Here is a 22,172-nt window from a genome sequence, read left to right on the forward strand (position 1 = left end):
TACGGAGAAGGTGGTTCGAATCTTGTCCATCAGATCTGTCTATATTAGAAGTACAGAAATATTAAAATTTAAATCACCTAATATCATGGTTATATACCATATATATATACCCTTTTTGTATTGCTAGTGGGGTGGGACTAAGTCCCTTCTACTGCGGCAACTTCTGGCCTATTGTACCAGCCCCAGATGATAGGTGAGGGTGATTATGGAGCAATTGGTGGAATGAAGATTGGCAGGGGAAACCGCAGTACTCGGAGAAAACCTGCCCCGTACCAGCCCCAGATGATAGGGGAGGGTGATTATGGAGCAATTGGTGGAATGAAGATTGGCAGGGGAAACCGCAGTACTCGGAGAAAACCTGCCCCAGTGCCACTATGTCCACCACAAATCCCACTTGACCAGACCCGGGATAGAACCCGGGCCGCCGTGGTGGAAAGCCAGCGACTAACCGCTTGAGATATGGCGTGGCCCTTAAGCAACACTTAATATTATAGACTTTCTGGGTTCGTTTCTCAATTAGAAATTTCCTTATAATGGCTGAGGTTAATCATGGCATCTTTCACTCTTAGAGAGAAGAGAAATGCATACAAAATTGTTGGTAGAGAAATCTGAAAGAGTCCACTTTGAAGATATCGACATAAGTTTGGAGGATAATATTAAAATTGTTGCCAAGTAAATAGTATGGGAGCCGGTCACGGTAGCCGAGCGGTCTAAGGCATGTACTGTCTTCGATCGCTTGGAAACCGGGATCGTGGGTTCGATTCCCACTCAGGGCATGGATGTTTAGTTTGTGTGTGTGCATTCTGTGATTGTGTACAGGTAGAGGCCTTGTGACGAGCTGATCACCCGCCCAAGGAGTCCTACCGAATGTGTAAGATCTAGAAAACCCGAAGTGAACGGAGAAGTTCATGGAGGTAGGCCTAGGCCCACTGGGGCTGTAGTGCCAAGGAAGGAAAAAAAAATAGTATGGGAGACAACTTTTCCTTTTACAGTTTTCCTGTTGATGTGCGGGCACTAAGAAGTTACTGATAATCTCTTTTATGTATTTTATTTAGGCATTTTTCGATGCACGAAATGGTTTGTAAAAGGAAGTACTGATACTTGCACATATGGAAATAAAACCGTTTCCGTTCATTTGCAGTTCTGTGTCAACAGCTTATGCAGTGTAGGTTTGGATTAGAAGTTGTTAACATTCTCATAGATTGGACGTGAAAGGAAGCCGCTGTAAGTTACTTTATGATAACAGGCCTACTGTTATGATATTTGCCTTAATACGCAGAGAAAAAGACAAGAATTCAAAAGACACTCTATTTACGGGCTAAAATCCGAAGGGAATGTTTCGGAACACAAACCTTACCACAAATTTCGATACAAGTGGTCACAAAGAGTGGTCAAGAGTTCTGACGGAAAGTTAAGGGGATGTGGAAGTCACAAAACCCGTGGCCTAGTTGGATTTGCTGACCAGTGGAAGTGCGTTTTGTACGTAAGAACACTGGAATTCTTTTAAACAGTTATCTGTACGTTAGTGAAGGATCCGCTTACGTGTGATGAGAACAGAGCTGCAGGAATGCTTTCACGCAGGTGCGTTGAGATTAACAGCTCACGGCTAATGAATTCAAAATATAATTAACTGTTAACAAAGACCGGGAATTTTTGCACTTCAATTTTGAAATTCTGCATTCAAATAATCAGCAGTATGTGTGAAACACTAAGATAGTAGTCTCGTGGCATGTGACGCCGTGCAGTTTAGTAGACTAATATTAATTTTTCGGATGAACCTGGTTCATCTGCTCCCAATTATCTTGAAGAAGGAGGCAGCATAACTCTGCGAAACCTTAGCACCTATCTGAAAAACCGCACGGAGTCATATCCTAGGAGAGCACAGTCTTAATTTTCTCCTCAAATTTTATACGTGAATTTTTATCACCTCTATCTTCAGGGTCGAAGGATAAGACAACAACGAAAGCAGGTGCAAAGCAGAAGATAAAAGTCTTCGTAACCATTGCTGTGAGAAGCTGAATTTCTGAAAATCTTACTTGTTAATATTGATTATACTCTTGGTTTTTCGCGCCGCCGAAATAACTTCGACCCTGAAGATAGAAGCAGCACATACCTCCGACACATCTTCAATAATGCCCATATTTACATGGCGCAGAGACCCCAAAACAGGGTCAACATTTATAAGGAACCATCGTAAAAGCATAAAATCAGTGAAACTTACTTTTCCTTAATCATATGAGTGCATGTTCCCTGCTATATAGTCATTAGTAATGAGTGTATAGCACCAGGGCCCGGATTTTGATGACCTGAAAATATTTAAAAAATTGCCGAAAAATCCAGAAAAATGACCTAAAGGAGAAAAGAAAGAACACTTCACTTCCATGTTATTCACATTTCAGAAGTCATATGAAGAAAAATTCCCTAAAATGGCCAAAAATGACAAGAAATACCCTTAAAAGTCCAAAAAATACCCCCAAAATGAAAAAAATAACCTTGAATCTAAAAATGTCAAAAAATGACAAAAAATTACCTCTAAAATTTACATTTATGTAACCAGCAACTCATATCCGAGATTTATATATTTAAGAGCATCGCATAGGATACAAGGAAAAAAAAGAGATGACATGTCATCAAAATCCGGGGCCTGCTCATTACCTTTAAGGCTTCCACACACCAGAGCGATCACGGTGGCGGTGGCGTTAAAGTCTTCTCACACAAACAACGCGGTTGTAGCGATCAGTTTGAAAAATCGCGTAAGCACAACACCGTAAACGTTGCGTCGATTATCTCGTCTGGAAGAATCGTTATTTTTGGCAGCGATAGTTGATGAGCAGCAGCAAGCAAGGTATTATTCCTTTTATTGTGTACAACTGAAGAAATTTGAGAAGTTATTACAAATATTAACATCACAATTAATTGTATATTAATTAATATATTTTTCAGAAAGAAGCGTAAGAAAATGTGGATCTGCTCATTTGTTCCCAGACTTCATCTTTCTTTTTTATATTTTTGTAATCAGGATGCGACAAATCAAATAACATATTATGTAATTTTACTTCTTCAGTAAGTTGTTCTGTTGTTGTGCTCATTGTTCATGCTAACACACAGCGACGCAGGCAGCGGTCAAACTCGACAGTCTGCATCTGATCGCCACTGCGGAGTAGAACGCTGCCTGTCTGAAAGCCTCTGTAAGTTCAGCAGGAAATATCTGACCGCCACCGCCATCGCTCTGGCGTGTGGGAGCCTTTACGACTTGAAGTCTGAGAAAGTTGTGTTTAAATTCTCTGAAAAACGACTGTTATATTAGAAGTAAGAAAATATGAAGTTGCCCGAGGTCTAAGTACCATGTATGTAACATGGAAGTGAAAGTACGCCCAATCAAACACCTCCCCCCCCCCCACAGACACGCACACACTCACTCAATGGAAGTGGTCAGCTTCACGCTTTATCCCCCAAGAAAGAGCCTCGAGTAGCAGGTGGAAAGAAACTTGCTGGGCCCAAATCTGGTCTGCGCTTGGATCCGTTCCTTAAGAGTGGTTTTAGAGTAATTTTTATTTCTATTGACATTACGTTCAAGGAGATATGAATTTCCCATTAGTTTTATGGCAAACAGCGCGTACAAAATTACACGTCTAAGACAGTCTAATGCGATGAAAGATGTTACCCTGTAGGACACGCTTCGTATATTTTGGTAATTAAACTTGAATCTTGGGCTAAGTGTGGGAGCCCAGTTACCATTAATACGAGCAGCTGGAGCGCAGTTCTCACGAATTTTAACGTTATTTTATTTGAAGGAAGTGGAGTGACTGTGCAACATTGCTGTGCAATCATACAGAGTGCCTTAACTGTAAATAAGTGTAATGAAATTCCCTTAATGTAGAGGTAATGATGATGATACAACTCATGAACAGGTGGACTGAATCATCATAGCGGTTTATTTCACTTTTAGAATATTTTCTTTATAAATTAATGTTTTATACAATTTCGTGTAGGTTAGAGACTGAAAGTGATGTAATGGAAGAATAACATTCTACGATTCTCCAAATGTCATTATTATTTTTATTATTATAAACATGAATTGAATTGAATTAGGATGTTGAGCTGCCACACGAATAAATAAGAATTAATTGGGTTATTATTACTATTAACTTCTATGTGTGTATGTATGTGTATTGTCCTTTCTCACCACATAATGGAATAACCCTTCGAAATGTACTTATTTTATTTTCTCACCTGTTAATGCTAACTTTAATTTTTCTTGGAATTATTATTAATTTAATACCATTATATAGACTGTCTTATTTGTATTTTGTCTTTTAGTTATATCTGTATTTCTGTATACTCGTGCCAACTTTGTTATTGGCCTCTGTNTATCAGAGAGCTATGTATAGGAATATTGGGGACAGATTTCATCTTGATAGCTTTGCTGTCCTAATTTCCCGGCGTCTTAGGCGCCTTGAAGAACGGGGTTACTATTTCGGACTCTCTATAGGTATGTATGTATGTATGTATGTATGTATGTATTTATATATATTTACAATTTTCTGTGTTCTTCTCTCTGAATTGAGGTCATGCAATGTTGGACACTCATCAGAGAACCAACTACTAGAAACCTTCTCACTGTAAAACATCCGAGTACAGGGTCATAGACGAATCCAGAGGATACGGCTGGCTCGTCAAGGTTATCTCAGGAGTAATTGTGGAATCGTGACTAGCAGGGGAATCCCGAAGATACTAGGAGAAACCCGTTCGAGTCCCACTTCGTCCACCACGAATTCCACATGAAGTCATCGGAGATTGAACACGAGTATCCCACCGCGGCGGCTCGGGTTCGATCCCGGGTCTGGTCAAGTGGGATTTATGGTGGACAAAGTGACACTGGGGTAGGTTTTCTCCGAGTACTTCGGTTTCTCCTGCCAATCTTCATTCCACCAATTACTCCACAATCACCCTCACCTATCATCTGGGGCTGGTACAATAGGCCAGAAGTGACCGCAGTACAAGGGACTTAGTCTCACCCCACTAGCAATAAAAAAAATTGAACACGAGGCTTCGCGGTGAGAAGCCACAGTCTGAACTGCGGCGCGGCAAGACAGGAATCCTGCCGTTTGGGTGTGAGAGATTAAGACTTGGCCAAAACTCGAATCACTGTTTGCCTCAGATTCTGACGATTAAGTTAGGCTACGCCACTGTACAGGCAGGTGATTTAATTGTCCTCAGTTGTGGCACACAAATATGCGTCTACAAGAATTACTATTTATGACGTAACGACTAGTTATCAAAATGGCGAGATAATAAAGCAGTGAGCTGTGCCATTCTGTAACACGATCCGCTTCAAAACATTAATAAAATTCAAATTAGGCTTCATTTACAATAGGCATTTTACTGCGCCGATGTGGTTAAAAATAAATTCTCTCTGTGCTTAACTGATTGAGCACTACGCCATGAAGGCGTCTGGGGAGTAGATGTATAGATCCACATTTTCTTGACCCCGGCACTAGATGGTGATGAATGGTCAGCTCCACGCCTCTGCCGCTTTACCCCCGAGGAAAGAGCCCCCGGTACCCATTGCATAGGAGGCTGGTTATACCCCAGAGCCGGTACGGACGACATTCAGAATTACCGATATGAACTAAAACTAAATTAACTCCAGAACAACATACACCACCAATACCAAATCCAGTCTAAATATGTTAATCGCCTTGGGAGATATAACATAGTATACAGGGAATGATCCACGTGGTATGCGGTATGTGTTTGGTTCGAATCTCGGCTACGATCCCGGTTATCCTGACTGCAAGTTATTCGCGAATTTCCTCAGTACATCCAGGAAAATTCTAGAATTCCACTTCGATTAAACCACGGCCGCTTTCTTGCAAATCATTTTCAGTTCACTCATCTTATCGTCCGACTCCATATTGTCTGGATACATAAAGCGTCTTTAAACAACCCAAAGAATAAACCTGCAAACGAACTAACAATAATAATTCGGATGGACATGTTCTCCATATTATGCGTTCATTTCATGCTTTTAAAACGAGTAACGTATGGACATTTCATCTCTTTTTAGAACAGACGGTCATGATGCAATGCCGGGAGCTGATATATCATCTGATTTTATTACCGAGTTAAATTAAATTCTATTTATATGCAATGGCGACACGCTTCCTGCATTCTTTGCATTGAATTAAGATTCAAACTGTTTTTATTTCCACCAACGGGAACCTGGTTACCATGCAAACAAGCTGCCAACTCCACGGGGATTCTGTAAGGTTGCACTCCAAACATCTCTACAAGTTGTTCCAAAGTACTGTTGTGTTTCATGTTAACATTAATCCTCCCCCCCCTCCGGCCTGCCCTTCTGTATTTCATGTCATCCAAAAGATGACCTTGATAAAAGAAAATATGAGATGTTTACACAGATTCTTTGTGGAATGTACACCACATTGGGATTTTTCAGATCTTGTTGTGGACCTATAAACAGTTGACACTTGTTGTATGCAAATAAATTATATACCATTTTGTAATTAAAATATTCTGTTACTTTTTTTTTTATTGCTAGTGGGGTGGGACTAAGTCCCTTGTACTGCGGCCACTTCTGGCCTATTGTACCAGCCCTAGATGATAGGTGAGGGTGATTGTGGAGCAATTGGTGGAATGAAGATTGTCAGGGGAAACCGAAGTACTCGGAGAAAACCGGCCCCAGCGCCATTTTGTCCACCACAAATCCCACTTGACCAGACCCCGGGATCGAACCCGGGCCGCCGCGGTGGGAAGCCAGCGACTAACCGCTTCAGCTATGGCGCGGCCCACACTGTTACTCACTTACAAAGCTCTCTTAATTTTTTGCTCTAATTCATTTATCACTCTCGCAATTGTAGCTAACATTCTGAAGGATACTGGCAGACCTCTCTTGATACTCATTATTATCTTTTGGCGCTACAGCCCCAATTTGGGCCTTGGCCTTCCTTCATGAAACTGTCCGTTTCACTAGAACTTAGACATTCGGTAGGACTTCTTGGGCGGGTAATCAGCTTTTCGCAAGGCCTCTACCTGTACACAAATACAGAAAAACACGCACACACAAACATTAAACATCAATGCCCTGAGTGGTATTCGAACCCACGGTCCAAGCTTCCGAGTGAGAGAAGACAGTACATGTCTTAGACCGCTCGGCTACCGTGACCGGCCTTCTCGGTGCTTATGTCGTCTAAATTAAATTAACGGAATTCAACGCTTACTCATGAACCTCGCTCTAGTTTGTAATGTTGTCTTAATTCTGTGCTGTTGCGGAATTATTTATCTTCCATCCAATTAGAAATGAATTGTATAGAAGTCTGCAAGTGTCCTATTTAATAAGATTATAATCAGTCTTAGGCAAGATTGTTATTTATGTAGTACGAATCTTAACGCCGTTATAGAAGATAAAGTCAATAATGCAGATATAAATAACGTAAATTACTCGAAGTACGAAAGATCACCAGCTAAAGGAAATGGTTAATTAACATTTTTCCCTCTTTATAAGAACTCGTGCAATAGTCAGCGAACCAATGTCTTCAGAGAGAGAGGATAATTAAGTGAAGGAATAACCTAAAGAATGTATTTACATATCTACCACGATCATTATAACTTTTATGATGATGTAGTAAACATTAGTCTTGAAATCTTGGGAGTTTTGTACGAGCCATAAAATACGCCTGCTCTGACTTGTAAGCAGTACCTATAATCTGAGACTGCACGCGGTAACGTAGTTGGTTGAGGCACTATGCTACAAGTCGGAAGGTCGCGGGTTCGATTCCCTATGAGGTGTATTTTTTTAATTTACCTAATCCTTCCAGCCTCACTACAGCCCTGGGGTCGACTCAGCCTCTAATAGAAATGAGTACCAGGAAGATTCCTGTGGGGTAAAGGGCTAAGGCTGGATTGGATTGTTCTGGCTCAGGATAGGGAACGCTGGAGGGATCTTGTGAACACGATAATGAACACTGGGGGTTCCATACATTGCTGGGAAGTTATTGAGTAGCTGCACAATTGGCAGCTTCTCAAGAAGGCCTCAGCTCCATGAGTAAGTTTGAGTGACGTCCTGAATTGTGTGGTAAAGGCGAATGGGTTTGACGTCTTCCGTGGTTCACAGGTATAGTTTCAGATCCTCAGGTCGGTTCATGTTACACTGTTCATTGCGCTGTGCCAACACTCTGACGGGATCATGATGAAGGAAAAAACATCCAGTGGTCTCTCTAATTATGCTAATTGAGGGAATCTTGAAGTAAAAGTTGATTACAGAGCTCGGATTTCACGATGTGTACGTCATTCGAAAGGCCTCAAGGAGATGGTAGATGTAATTAACATGTTTTCTTGATAGCAAGTCAAACGAACCAGTCGTTGCTTTCAATATGAAGTCAAGCATATCTGGAGAAGCTGCTCGTTGGTTTGTAAATCAGAATCAGACGCACTGCGAGCATGTTGCCTTTCACATCTCATTTCTTCTGAAACCAGCTCCTAATACACAGTGAAATCCACTGAGGTGAGGCACTGTGCACACGCTGTCACTCGCTCACTCATGGAGCTGAGCCTTTCTTGAGAAGCCTCCAATTGTGCAGATACTCAAGAACTTCCCAAAATTTTATGCAACCCGAAGGTTTATAACCGTGTTCAAAAGAGTCCTTCACTGGCCCCTATCCTGAATCAGACCCACCCAATCTATACCATCCCATCCTACCTCTCTAAGATCCATTTTAATATTTTTCACCCACCTACGCCTTGGTCTTCCCAGTGGTCTCTTTCCATCTGGCTTTCCCACCAATATCCTATAAGAATTCCTCTTCTCCCCCATTCCTGCTACATCTCCTGCCCACCTCATCCTCCTTGACTTGATCTTTTTAATTATACTTGGAGAAGAGTACAAGTTATGAGGCTCCTCATTATGCAGTTTTCTCCAACCTCCTGTCACTTCATCCACTCTGTGTTTCCATTAATTGTGTTTACTGTCTTTAGTAAATTTTTGAAGCGAAAATTACCAGATGTTACGAGTAAAGCCCACTTATTGTTAGTCGGCCTCCTTAGGAGAAAATTAAAAGCCTGATACAGTAAGATACAAAAATAATGAGAAGGGAGTTTCTTTCTTGTCGCTGGTATCTTGTTTTGCTTACTCACACCTGAAGATGGAGTCGATTTTCGTCTGAACTTCGCTTAACTTTCAGCGGTATAGGCAGGGTAATATCCCAGAAGATAGAACTATTTAGAGTAACAAGGTTCTCATGTTGCAAGATTGTGCTTGAACTCTGCTGTCATGTTTTGCAATGCTGAAAGTAATCTTTGCTTCTTGCACGCAAATCCATTCATGCATTCTGCCTCTGACTTGAAGCAACTTAATTATACACCTTAATCACTAGGTCCGTAGCTTGTCTATAACTTGCATAAACTTAGGTTAGGTTTCTCTGCCTTAATTAAGAAATAGTGTGCAGTTTAATTTCTCCAAAACGGATAACCAGAAACATTTTGTTCAACCCGCAAATACAATTATATTAAGGCGTAATAGCTGCGAAAGCGTATATGAATTTGGCTCTTAAAAGTTTAACACTCACCACGTGATCATACTTGCTGCGGTGCAAGTAACTGTTAAATCCCATCTTGTCCGAATCCTGCAGTAGTTGAACATCATAAATCAAGTGACTTTTGGAGGAGTGGGGAAAGAAATGCTACACAGAGCCGAGAAAAAAATATGGACCTAAAAAAGATACATTATGTAAGACCTTTAGAAATTTTACTCATCACAATAAAGGTAAGATAAAGTTATCCCTGTGATTAACTAATTCAGCACTACGCCATGAACGCGTATGGGGGAGTGGACGTAAAGATCCACATTTTCTTGACCCTGGCACTAGTTACTCATCACAGTAGCTTTACGTAATTAAACCCAGGAATATGAGATTACTTGAATCTGCAGCACACATAGAGACCGAATGAAGGGAAACAGCTCTGGGCTGAAAACTTATGGGGGAAGGGCAAACTAGGAGAAGGCTGAACTGTGAACTGAATGATAGTAAGCGAATGTTGGGATTGAGGTTATCACAGCGATGACTTCTAGGTAGATCGGTAGAAGTGTCTCTTCAAGTCCAAGTCCAAGTCACATTCCAACTGACGGGTCAGTCAGTCAGTAAGTCTTGGTGTCGAGCCATCTGGGGCCCATGACCAGAAATTTATTACTGTTTGGCATTTACGGTCTTGTTTTAGTGGGGCGCTCTCTCCGACGAGAGGACGGGTCTGCCTTTTGTATATGCTGCTGGCCCTTGCCAGTGCAGTGTTTCTCGGCTCCGAGTCCCTTGGGACTCGCGACCATATTTGAATATCTCAGATTTGAGACTTCACTTTTCGTCGGCTCCTACGACTCGCAGGGTCACGGTGGAGGTATTCGATCCCGAATCCTCACGGGTTATGCCTCTTCAACCGAAGTACACGGTGTTATAACCCAGAAGTCGTACACTTTGATATTAGTGCAGCTTAAAGAATAGTTTCTGAGTGTGTGAAGTTGATTGTCCTGGCTCTGGATGACGACCAGTGCAGGACAGTTGTGTACGATTTGTAGAAGTTTCGAGTGCCATGTCTTCACCAACTTACAACGGAGATGTTTGGAATAATGGTAAAGTTATAGATTTGTACTCGGGAGAGGCTCATTTCCAAACTCAGCCGCAGCACAGGGTATCCGTACTGAGATTTTCCAAGGTTTTCTTTAGTCCTTTTATACAAATGCCAGGATAACACGACCTCTTCCTTCCAGATCCTCTTCAACTGCATGCTCACCAATCATCCTACCCCTGGACACTACATTCTAGACACAGACTGTCGTAAATGAAACTGCAATACAGTTACGCCAGATGAGCTTCTGCTGCTCAAGTATGATCCTGTAAGTTAGCCTACCATGCCTACTGAAGTAGACGTCACGAAACTTGGGGGTCTGTTCTTGAGACAGAAGCAGGACACTACAGCCTAGGCACTGAGAGTATCACTTCATGTTGAAGAGCTATGCGAGTGTCTTCTGGGTTATAACGCACGTAGCCCCATTGAACGTCAACCGACATTTCGAAGGAACATACATCTCCATCTTCAGGTTCGAAGTACAATCAGAGCCCTCTGTTTCTTACGTGCTTCACACTTGTTTGGCTTATTCTTCGACCGTGAATATAGAGGCGACACGTTCCTCCGAAACATCGGTTGGCTTTCAACGGATCTTTCAGTGTTATATACCAGTGGGTATAACTTTTAATAACAACCGCTGTGAAAACCTCAAATCCTAAATTTCGTATTGATTCCAAAACGTGACACCATGTAAGTCTTCCGTCATTAAGGAAACCTGACTACAGTCCATTAGCGGAGACGAGAGAGTCCTCGTAAACCAATGCACGCGGTATCTCCTTCGCTCTTTGAATGAAATCATGCAGCGATCACGTGATGGGTACACCATCGCAGGGGCGTCCAAAATTCACTCTTCAGTCTGAATGCAGGTTAACGTGCGTCCGAATGCAGTGAGTACACTGAAGTAACTGCGCGCTTTGTCCACTCCTTGCTGTCAGCTGTGGCGACTCGGGGCTTGCTTTGTTTACGCTGTCTCGTCTCCGCGAATGGACTATAGACGCTTTCCGGCGTAATAAAAAGTCAACGGCTACGGACATGTTAACATGAAATGCATTGTACTGGAAGGCGAAACCCTAACAAAACTGAATCCATCACAAAGATACATTTGAAAAATTAATTAAATAAAATATTATAGTCATGAAATGAATAGATATTAATTAATTAATATTACTTTAATGGATGGTTGCCTTTAATTCATGTCAGCTTGTTTGCTTACAAGCATTGAGCAGGTTGTGAATAATGGCATGGATCCATTAAGCACACAGATGAGTGGCAGCGTCAGCTTAATGTTCAGTGCCTTGCAGCCGAGACTCGCTGGTTAGAAGGGTAACGATATACAATCCGGATAGTAGAACTGCAGGAGGTTGGGTAGCCCGCTGAGTTAAGTCGTGAAAACGGGAGCTCTTTATGTTATTGCGGAAAAGGGAGTAAGAACCGTAGCCTGGGAACTGGTTCTTTACTATAGGAGATGTTTAGGACAACAGTTAGGAAAGTAAAGTCAGTCTTATAGCCCGCGCCATAGCTCAAGCGGTTAGTCGCTGGCTTCCTACCGCGGCGGCCTGGGTTCCATCCCGGGTCTGGTCAAGTGGGATTTGGGGTGGACAAAGTGGCGCTGGGGCAGGTTTTCTCCGAGTACTTCGGTTCCCCCTGCCAATCTTCATTCCACCAATTGCTCCACAATCACCTTCACCTATCATCTGGGGCTGGTACAATAGGCCAGAAGTGGCCGCAGTAGAAGGGACTTAGTCCCACCCCACTAGCAATAAAAAAATAGGAAAGTAAAATCAGTCTAGAAATCCTCGGACCTCGAGTGCGACAATGCTCTAGTAAATTTGGATGTGCATGTCACCTAGTGTCGTTACGATAAAGAAGTCGAAGCGGCTACTATTAGACGGCTAAGTGCTTCGGTCGGAGTTAAGAAAAGGTAAAGTTGTCCCTGTGCTTAACTAACTGAGCACGGCACCATGAAGACGTATGGGGGAGTGGATGTATAGATCCACATTTTCGTGACCTCGGCACTAGTTGGAGGTGAGTGGTCAGCTAAACGCTCCTGCCGCTTTGCCGCCGTGGAAAGAACCCCGGGTACCCATTGGATAGAAGGCTGGGTGGACCCCAGAGCCGGTATGGACGACGTGGAAAAGACAAAATTCTTGACCCCACCGGAACTCGAACTCCAACCCCTATGTCGTCCAGCCCGTAGCCAGGCGCTATACCGACTGAGCTATCCAGGCTCTTCGGAGAAAGAGAGAAAATATATATACAGTTTCTCTCTAATATCGAAGTGTACAGTTGCTTTCAACCCCTAACCAATTGCATTCATATAGATAGGATGTGCGGTTCTCACAGCGGTGGTCATGAAGAAAACACTTCTTGCTGCGCTGATTGTATTGTTGCGTGCGCATATTTCTGACGTTGCTTAGAAATGGATCTACAGGTCATAGTACAATACTGGTGATAGTAATGATTTGGTATGATGGCAGTTGTTTGCTGTTGGTATGGTGTGGTCCCGCTGTTATGGGGAGTAACAGTGCGCTGGTGTCGCATCATTGGTCATAAATAGTTATTTAACGATGCTGTTAGTAGCTAACTACTACTGTATAACTTCGAATAGTAGAATTATAGATGATTTGGGAAAAGCCGTGGCCTAATTCAGTTACTGTCCCTGCATTTATCTGGAGGGACTGATGAAAAGCCATAGAAACCTCAACCCTGATACCCCGTGTCCCTGACAAGACTCGAACCCAGTACCTTCAGAATGCGAGCCTAAAGCACTACCGCTGCGGTAACCCGTGCGGTACGGTCATGAACGAAGTATCGTGATGGGTGTGATTATGAGGCGTTGTTTTCTTGGTCCTGGTTGTGGTTGTATGCACTGGATGTGGTGATGTTTCTGTTGTTTTGGGTTATGATGTGGTTGGTTCTATTGGTGGCAGATGCCTGCCTTTCAACCTCATTCTCAGCTCTTGAGCAGTGGTTCTTGTTCCTGCCGTCTACGTTCTGTGCACATGTGTGTCATATTTCCTCTTGTTACAAACGGTTACCGTGATCCAGTGCCCTTCCTCAGAGAGATTTCTTTAGGTTCAGAAATGTCTCCCGTTCAGTGTGGCTCCTTAATACGTATACCTGTGGGAAGAGGGAAGAGAAGGAAGAGGGAAGAGTTGGAAGAGGGAAGAGGGAAGAGAAGGAAGAGGGAAGAGTTGGAAGAAGGAAGAGAAAGAAAAGGGAAGAGGGAAGAGTTGGAAGAGGGAAGAGGGAAGAGAAGGAAGAGGGAATAGAAAGAAAAGGGAAGAGGGAAGAGAATGTGGACTTTAAAGTTTCGATTCTTAACGTCGAATTTTATGTCAACAAATATATTTAGAACTTCTAATGCAACCTTCCCATGTAGGTAAAGTCTCTACCAATGAAACGTATGAAGAAGTGGATGTATAGATCCATGTATTCTTGACCTCGGCACTAGCTATAGGTGAGTGGTCAGCTTCACACTCCGACCGACATACCTCCAGGGAAAGAGCTCCCGGTACCCATTGGCAGGAGGCTGGGTGGGCGCCAAACCCGGTCCGTATGACTTGGAGCGGAGGAAATCTTGTCTCTACTGGGACTCGAACTCCAACTTCTCTGCCGTACAGCACATAGCCAGTCGTTGTATATATACTGTGCTAGGTATATCCGCTCGAACACTGGGATTGTGGCTCCGAATGTACCCGAGGTCCCAGTATAGGCATACATGTGTACTTTTCCTGTGTTTGCGTTGCCCTCTGTAAGTAGCGAATTTCAGACGGGCTGATCCCCCTTCCAGCGAGTCTTACTAAATGTTTATAAATAAGATTCCTCAAACTTGAAAGTGAAAGCATTAGATGACATCTGTTTGTCGTGCCATAAAAGAAGATGTGAAATTAATAAAGCTATGCCGTGAAGGCCTATAGGGTTGTGAACCGTCGAGGCTCCCACATTTTCTAGACAATTGACTCACAGATGGCGGTGAAGTTGTTAGCCTTACCCTTCATCTGCCTTTTACACCTCAGGAAGATTCCTGGTACTCATTGCTGTTAGAGGCTGTGTCGAACCCAGGGTCATATTGCGGTTGGAAGAATTAGGTTGACTGAAAAAAATCCAATGACTTCCTCGGGATTCGAACCCGCGATCTTTCGGCTTGAACATAGTGCCTCAACCAACTACGCTACCGCGAGCCCCCAAAAGAAGAAGAGGACGGTTTAAATACAATTTTTAACTGATTGTACAATCCTCTGGAGTATGAAGAATCGCCTAAAGTTTAAGCATGAAACTTAAGTGCAGTTATCAGGAAACGGAGCTGCAATTCTGAGAACTTGTTTCTGTTTACTTCGGTTACCAAGCCGTGTTAGAACAGGCAGTTCCTTGTTTATAACAGCAGGAGTCTTATTCCGAGGTGCATTTTATGAGATGCGTTCAAATACTTATCTCGTCCTGAGAATCTACGACGTAGATTCTACGTCATACCGACGTAGAATGGAAGTGAAGATAAAGTTGTCCCTATGCTTAACTAATTAAGCAGTACGCCATGAAGGCTTATGGGGGAGTGGATGTATAGATCCACATTTCCTTGACCGCGGCACTAGTTGGAGGTGAGTGGTAAGTTTCACGCCCCGGCGGCTTTCCCCCCGGTACCCTTTGGGTAGGAGGCTAGGTGAACCCCANCCTTACCCTTCATCTGCCTTTTACACCTCAGGAAGATTCCTGGTACTCATTGCTGTTAGAGGCTGTGTCGAACCCAGGGTCATATTGCGGTTGGAAGAATTAGGTTGACTGAAAAAAATTCAATGACTTCCTCGGGATTCGAACCCGCGATCTTTCGGCTTGAACATAGTGCCTCAACCAACTACGCTACCGCGAGCCCCCAAAAGAAGAAGAGGACGGTTTAAATACAATTTTTAACTGATTGTACAATCCTCTGGAGTATGAAGAATCGCCTAAAGTTTAAGCATGAAACTTAAGTGCAGTTATCAGGAAACGGAGCTGCAATTCTGAGAACTTGTTTCTGTTTACTTCGGTTACCAAGCCGTGTTAGAACAGGCAGTTCCTTGTTTATAACAGCAGGAGTCTTATTCCGAGGTGCATTTTATGAGATGCGTTCAAATACTTATCTCGTCCTGAGAATCTACGACGTAGATTCTACGTCATACCGACGTAGAATGGAAGTGAAGATAAAGTTGTCCCTATGCTTAACTAATTAAGCAGTACGCCATGAAGGCTTATGGGGGAGTGGATGTATAGATCCACATTTCCTTGACCTCGGAACTAGTTGGAGGTGAGTGGTAAGTTTCACGCCCCGGCGGCTTTCCCCCCGGTACCCTTTGGGTAGGAGGCTAGGTGAACCCCAGAGCCGGTCTGGACGACGTGGAGAAGAAAAAATTCTTGACCCTACTCGAAATACGACCCCTCGCTCGTCCACCCCGTAGCCAGTCGCTATACCGACTGAGCTATCCCTGCTCCTCAGGAGGGAACTGACATCACTAAATTATATCTAGAACAAGTTTTCTTTATATTCGGCAGTTTATTATAAAAATTCTCCAGACAGTCCTCATGTCTATGAAAGTGTGGCGTGTGATGCTTTTTAAAGTGAATTCAGCCGTTCTGCTCTTCTTAAAACCTGTATTTATTTTCCATAATGTGTAAATATTTGAAGAAAGCAGTCTGCTTTTACCGGTTCTCACGGTCTCTTTGCTTGCAGATTTCTTATATATTTTTTTCTTCTACCCTGAAGATGGAGGCGATACGTTCCTCTGAAACGTCGATTAACACCACATATACACGGTGCAAAATCCCAGAAGACTGCATTCTTCATAGTCACCGCCGTGAAAGCCTCAAATCTTACATAGTGTAAATATTTACCGTCTTTTAGTGCATACAATTTCACTTGTCGCTTCACACTACATGTTTCGGCATCATTCTGCCATCTTCAGGTGTATCAATCACGTTAAACCATTGCACTGCCTGCCATCAAGTGTCCTTTTATAAAATGATATAAAATGTGTGTTCGTCGTTGTTCAATAGTAAATTTATATATTAAAACTTGTTAAGATCTATCATCTTACATGTTGTATATTAAACTCGTGTGTAACGCCATTCATCCGCTATGGGAGTCGTCCTTCTTATGTTTTAATTGTGTATACTGTGTCTTATGGTGTGTCTTTCTTATGTGGCTGAGTGCGTTGTAAATATATACACATTATGGATACGAATCAGTGCAACAGGTCGCTAAAATACAACAGTGTATTCCTTAATATGGCAACAAGTATGATGGCACGACATTTAAACAGTCTTCCTTATATTTCTGAAATCTTTATAATATCAGAAGATACACACTTCACTGACTCACTCCATGAAAAATACGGCCATCTTGATTGTAATGTCGTGTAGTTTGGCTAGAGGCCGACGGTTCGGAGCCGTTACAACTCAACAACCCCCCTCCCCTTCACACTCACCGTCTTCATATTCTCACATCCAGCTTAAGCCCATGGAGTTCTTGAGGAGCTTCTAGACACTCGGCAGCCAGGAAATTTCTCGTGTCCTCTGACTCGTGTGTATTACCAAGGGGCACGCGGTAGCGTAGTTGGTTGAGGCACTTGGTCTCTGGGGTCTACTCAGACTCTCATGAATCTTCCTGGGGGTAAAATGCGCCCGGCGCGTATGACTGACTACCTCACCTCCATCTGTGAGTCGATTGTCTAGAAAATATGGGAACCTCGACGTCTCACAACCCTATGGGCCCCCACCATCTGTTAACAGGGATAGCTTTAACTTTTACATTTTTTTATGGTTTCTTTCCGCCACAACGCCTCTGGGACCGGTCCGGTGAGGTAAGAGACTTTGTTTCACAAGGAATAAAATAGCCGGAGCGTGACGGTGACCATTATCTCCATATTGTGCCCCGACTGGCTCCACGCCCTTATACGCAACGTGTGGTTCTTAGTCAGAGGTTAACTCTGCGTGCTTCGCGTTACATTTATGGGAAAGTAAAATCCTAGAGGCACGGAGACGAGACAGCGAAATAAAAGGAAGTGCATAAAAATAATCGCACTCGTAAAGCAAATAATAAAAATTGTTACAGCAGTCGTGCATTAATGACCCCAGACCAGAGGTCGGCAGCATTTCATGGTCAACTTCTCTCTTGTAAACTGAATGTCGCCCTCGAATCGAGGCTCAGGGCCGGCTATTCTGATACATTTATCGGCCTTTTTCTCAGTCACTTCATGTAATTGCTTGATGGTTTTAAACACATACGATATTCGACATTAATTCTAAAATGTTTTCAGTTGCTCATCAGATTATTGGGTCATTCACACATTAATATAATTAAAGGCTAATTATGATAATATTGATTTTATTTGTATGACACTTTAAGGCAAACGTAAAAATGTAAAGTTGTCACTGTGCTTAACAAATTAAGCAGTACGCCATGGAGGCGTATGGGGGAGTGGATGTAGAGATCCACATTTTCTTGACCTCAGCCCTAGTTGGAAGTGAGTGGCTGCTTTACCCCCGGGAAAGAGCCCCCAGTACCCATTGGAAAGGAGGTTGGGTGGACCCCAGAGCCGGTTTGGATGACGTGGAGTAGAGAAAATTCTTGTCCCTACAGGACTCGAACTCCAACCCCTCGGTCCTCCAGCCCGTAATCAGCCGCTATACCGACTACGCTATCCCGGCTCCTCTGACATTTAAGGTATATATATATTTTTTTCCTTGGCACTACAGCCCCAGTGGGCCTAGGCCTACCTCAATGAACTTCTCCGTTCACTTCGGTTTTTCTAGATCTTACACATTCGGTAGGACTCCTTGGGCGGGCGATCAGCTCGTCGCAAGGCCTCTACCTGTACACAAACACAGAAAAACGCACACACACAAACTCAACATCCATGTCCGCAGTGGGATTCGAACCCGTGATCCCGGTTTCCAAGCGAGCGAAGACAGTACATGCCTTAGACCGCTCGGCTACCGTGACCGGCATATATATATATACACTCTAATGATACCCAAGTACATAGAATCAGTACTGTCGTAATTAATAACATTATAACTTATATGCATTTTGCACCGGATGCAAATCGACCTGATAATTAGTGTAGGTAATATGCACTGTAACTGCACCGAAGTTTAACGAAAATGTTGAAGCAGCTGTTTTCGAGTATTAGAATTTTTTCTGTACTAATGCAGGCAAGATTACCCACAGCGGCCTCCATAGTCTAGGGGTAACGTTCCCACCTCATGACTCAAGATACGCGGGTTCAAACCCGGCGGAGGTCGTGGAATTTTTAAGGGCGGAAAAATTCAGGGAACAAGTCCTCCGGGAGGGTTTCGTGTCGTAGATTTACGACACGTAAAAGATCCTCATGTCTCTAGGAGACCTCTGAGCAAAATTAGGTACAAAGTTTCCTGCCCAAGTAGTTTCCAATGCCTCCGGTAGACGGGGGAATTATCGGGTACCATTGCCAGTAGAGGGGCCGAACTCACTGGCTGAACGGGGCTGATAGCAAGCACCTGTACCGGAAGGGAATGGCGACTGGTAGAATATCAAAGGGGGACGTACAATGGATCAACAACTGGTCGCGGTGCATTGGGAAACCAACCCCCTTCAATAATGAATGAATGAATGAAGGGTACCCAGTCTTCGCCAGAGATATGTTTGCTTTCCATATCAGTATCGCAGAATAGAGCAGCTAAAACTTACGTAAAAAATGTAAAAGTTAAAGTTGTCCTCATGCCTATTTAATTAAGCATATGCCATGAAGACGCATGAGGGAATGGAGGTATAGCTCCACCATTATTAACCACGGCATTATATGGAGATGAGTGGTTAGCTTCACGTCCCAGTTGCTTTAACCCAAAATAATGAGCGCCCGGTACAAATTGGATAGGAGACTGGGTAGGCCCCAGAGTCTGTCTGGACGCTATAGAGAAGAGAACAATCATTTGCACCTGCTGGGACTCGAACTGCGGTCATCAAGCTAGTAGACCGTCGGTATACCGACTGAGCAATCCCGGCGCTCATATAAATCCCCCCCAAAATAATCTCATATTTACCTTTAAGTATTACAGGCCTATTGCTAACAGCTGCCAGTAAGATTGCGCAATGCTTGGAGATGAGTGGTCAATTTACTTGCCTTAATCTTCAGGTAAGGAAATCCAGATACATGATTTATGGAGGCCATCACATGCAGATAATGCATTCTATTGGTTTAAATTCTCAAAGTCGTCTAGTACATAACCTAATACAAAATGGTTTCGCTTGCGACACAAGCTTCAGTTAACGGAGGATGAAAACTCCATGTGCGTGTGTTGGAGACTATACTCCTTTCTATACCATTAACTTAACCAGTTTCCAAAGCATATCAGTGTAATCAATGTCAGTCATAACATAACTGTCGGCAAATTATCCAGAGATGTGTTTATGTCTTCACATGTCTTACCTGTGTGACTTCGTTGTTCAGATAAAAGATGAACTCGTGGAAGTTGCTGGCTACAGCTTCGGGATCTGAAAAATGATAAGGACATGGTTAGATGAAAGAAACATATCTTTCAAAATTAATTCTCATAAGGATATGATGCCAAACCTGTACTTAGAGTTGTTGTGTCATGTCACAATTTTTGTTCATTGAATTTTGAGTCCAATTAAAGAAATCAGAAGCCCCTTTTTTGGTTTTTGTTTTTTTATTATCGTCATATAGGATGGGATGGTATGGATTAGATTGATCTGACTCGGGATAGGGACCAATGGAGGGCTCTTGTGTACACGGTAATGAACCTTCAGGTTCCATAAAATACTAGGAAGTTCTTGAGTAGCTGTACAATTGGCGGCTTTTCAAGAAGGGCTCAGCTCCATGAGTGAGTGCGTGAGTCATTTCTTATCATTATTGGCAAAACAGATCTTTTTGAGCCGTAGCATTCTTTACAGGTTCTGCCAGATTTGTCATCAGGTTTCGCAACAGTATTTCTTTTACAGAGCTAGGTCATCAACCTAGCGTCTAGCCCATAACCTGGAAGACCAAGTCCCTGTATTTATGTCCCCCAGTGATAGGGTGGCCCAGTTATACCCCCCAGCATCGAGTTCCATGTTTGTCGCTTTCTTCGGCTCGCACGGCTACGGTCGAAATATTCTAACACTTCTTCTTTTAAATTTGTTAACCATAATCAGTGGCGACTCGTAGCTAAAATTACTGGGGGTGCTGCTCCAGAAGTGCACAGTTCCATACAAAGATTTGGCTACTGACATTAAGCTTAAGGATTATATATTGTATTGTACAAGTATAAAGAAAGAATTAAAGAAAAAAGGACTCATTATATAAATGTTATCGATAATATCATGTGGAAACTGGGGGTGCTGCAGTTCCGCGGTGCCTATACACGGGCCGCCCCTGACCATAATATGAGATGTGGTTTGTTAATGAATGAAAATTTATGCTCTTATAAATAATGTAATTATCTCAAATTCCGTAATAAATAGAACGTACATTTTTATGTCTTGTATCAGGAATGGAAAATAACGAAGAAAAACTGCGCTTGTTTCATTCTTTTAACTGTCAATTTTGTTATCAGTTCATCAGATTTAACGGAAAAAAATATTATTTCATACTTAGTATCAAAAAAATGAAAACGTGTTGTGTTCTCTTTTCATTATGAAAAGGTAAAAAATGTAAAGCTATCCCTGTAACAGACCGTGAAGACCCACAGAGTTGTGANATAACAGGTTGACAGGTGGGTCAAGATGGCAGGAGCGCATTTTGATTGCATGCATCGATGGCCACCTGGCACGCTGCATGAACTTATGTTCTTGTCACGCACACAGTTTGTCTGTAATGTGGGTGCTGATAATGATCCTCAACAGTTTTCAAGTCGAAAGATGTTAACGTTGAACGAAACTGGATTGCCGTTGTTATTAAGGAGTTTGTTTTTTAGTCGTAGCAGGTTCAATTACGTACCCTTCCACTTCTCCATGAGCTTGTAAAAGCTAAATTTATCCCTGCCTTTAATTAATAAAATAGCACACCAGGAAGGCTTGTGGCGGAGCATAGCTCCACCATTCTTGACCTCCGAACTAGATGGAGGTGAGTGGTTAGCTTCACACTTCGGCCACTTTGACCCTGGGTAAAGAACCCCTAGTACTAATAGGATACGTGACTGGGTGTGTTCCAGAGCCGGTCTGGACACTGCAAAGGAGAGAAAAATCTTTTGCCTGTCCTGGAAATTGAACTTCTGTAGTCCAGCCCGTAGCCCGATGCTGTACCGACTGAATTATCGAAAGAAAATTTGACATTGTGTATTATGAAACTTCAGGAACTTATCTGCAAGCATCTAACAAGCATACAGAAGTAGCCGTTTTGTTTAATATGCTGTTCGTAATTCTTTGTAATTTATTTGATTCTTTATTTAATAATTACTTATCAATTATTAATTTATATAAAATTATTGAATAATAATAGTTGTCAGTTGTTTTGATTATATAGCGTAGAAATAATCCACTTTACGCGGAAAACCTTCAGTGATAATCTCTTCCGGTTTGAGGACGC

At 42.7% G+C, this 22,172-nt stretch overlaps 1 protein-coding gene across 2 annotated transcripts in view; it reads right to left on the reverse strand.

The window, feature by feature from the left end:
• LOC111874615 (putative GPI-anchored protein pfl2) overlaps positions 1-22,172 on the reverse strand; it is a 105,968-nt gene that overhangs the window by 24,247 nt on the left and 59,549 nt on the right. The window contains exon 2 of one of the 2 annotated variants that reach the window (XM_023870251.2): positions 20,076-20,140. The gene's annotated coding sequence lies outside the window, so the exon portion shown is untranslated. Of the gene's footprint in view, positions 1-9,584; positions 9,680-20,075; positions 20,141-22,172 lie in introns of those variants that run through there. The other variant, XM_023870252.2, reaches the window with a different exon arrangement.

Source organism: Cryptotermes secundus, unplaced genomic scaffold, assembly GCF_002891405.2.
Source record: "Cryptotermes secundus unplaced genomic scaffold, Csec_1.0 scaffold1747, whole genome shotgun sequence".
NCBI classification, from domain to species: domain Eukaryota; kingdom Metazoa; phylum Arthropoda; class Insecta; order Blattodea; family Kalotermitidae; genus Cryptotermes; species Cryptotermes secundus.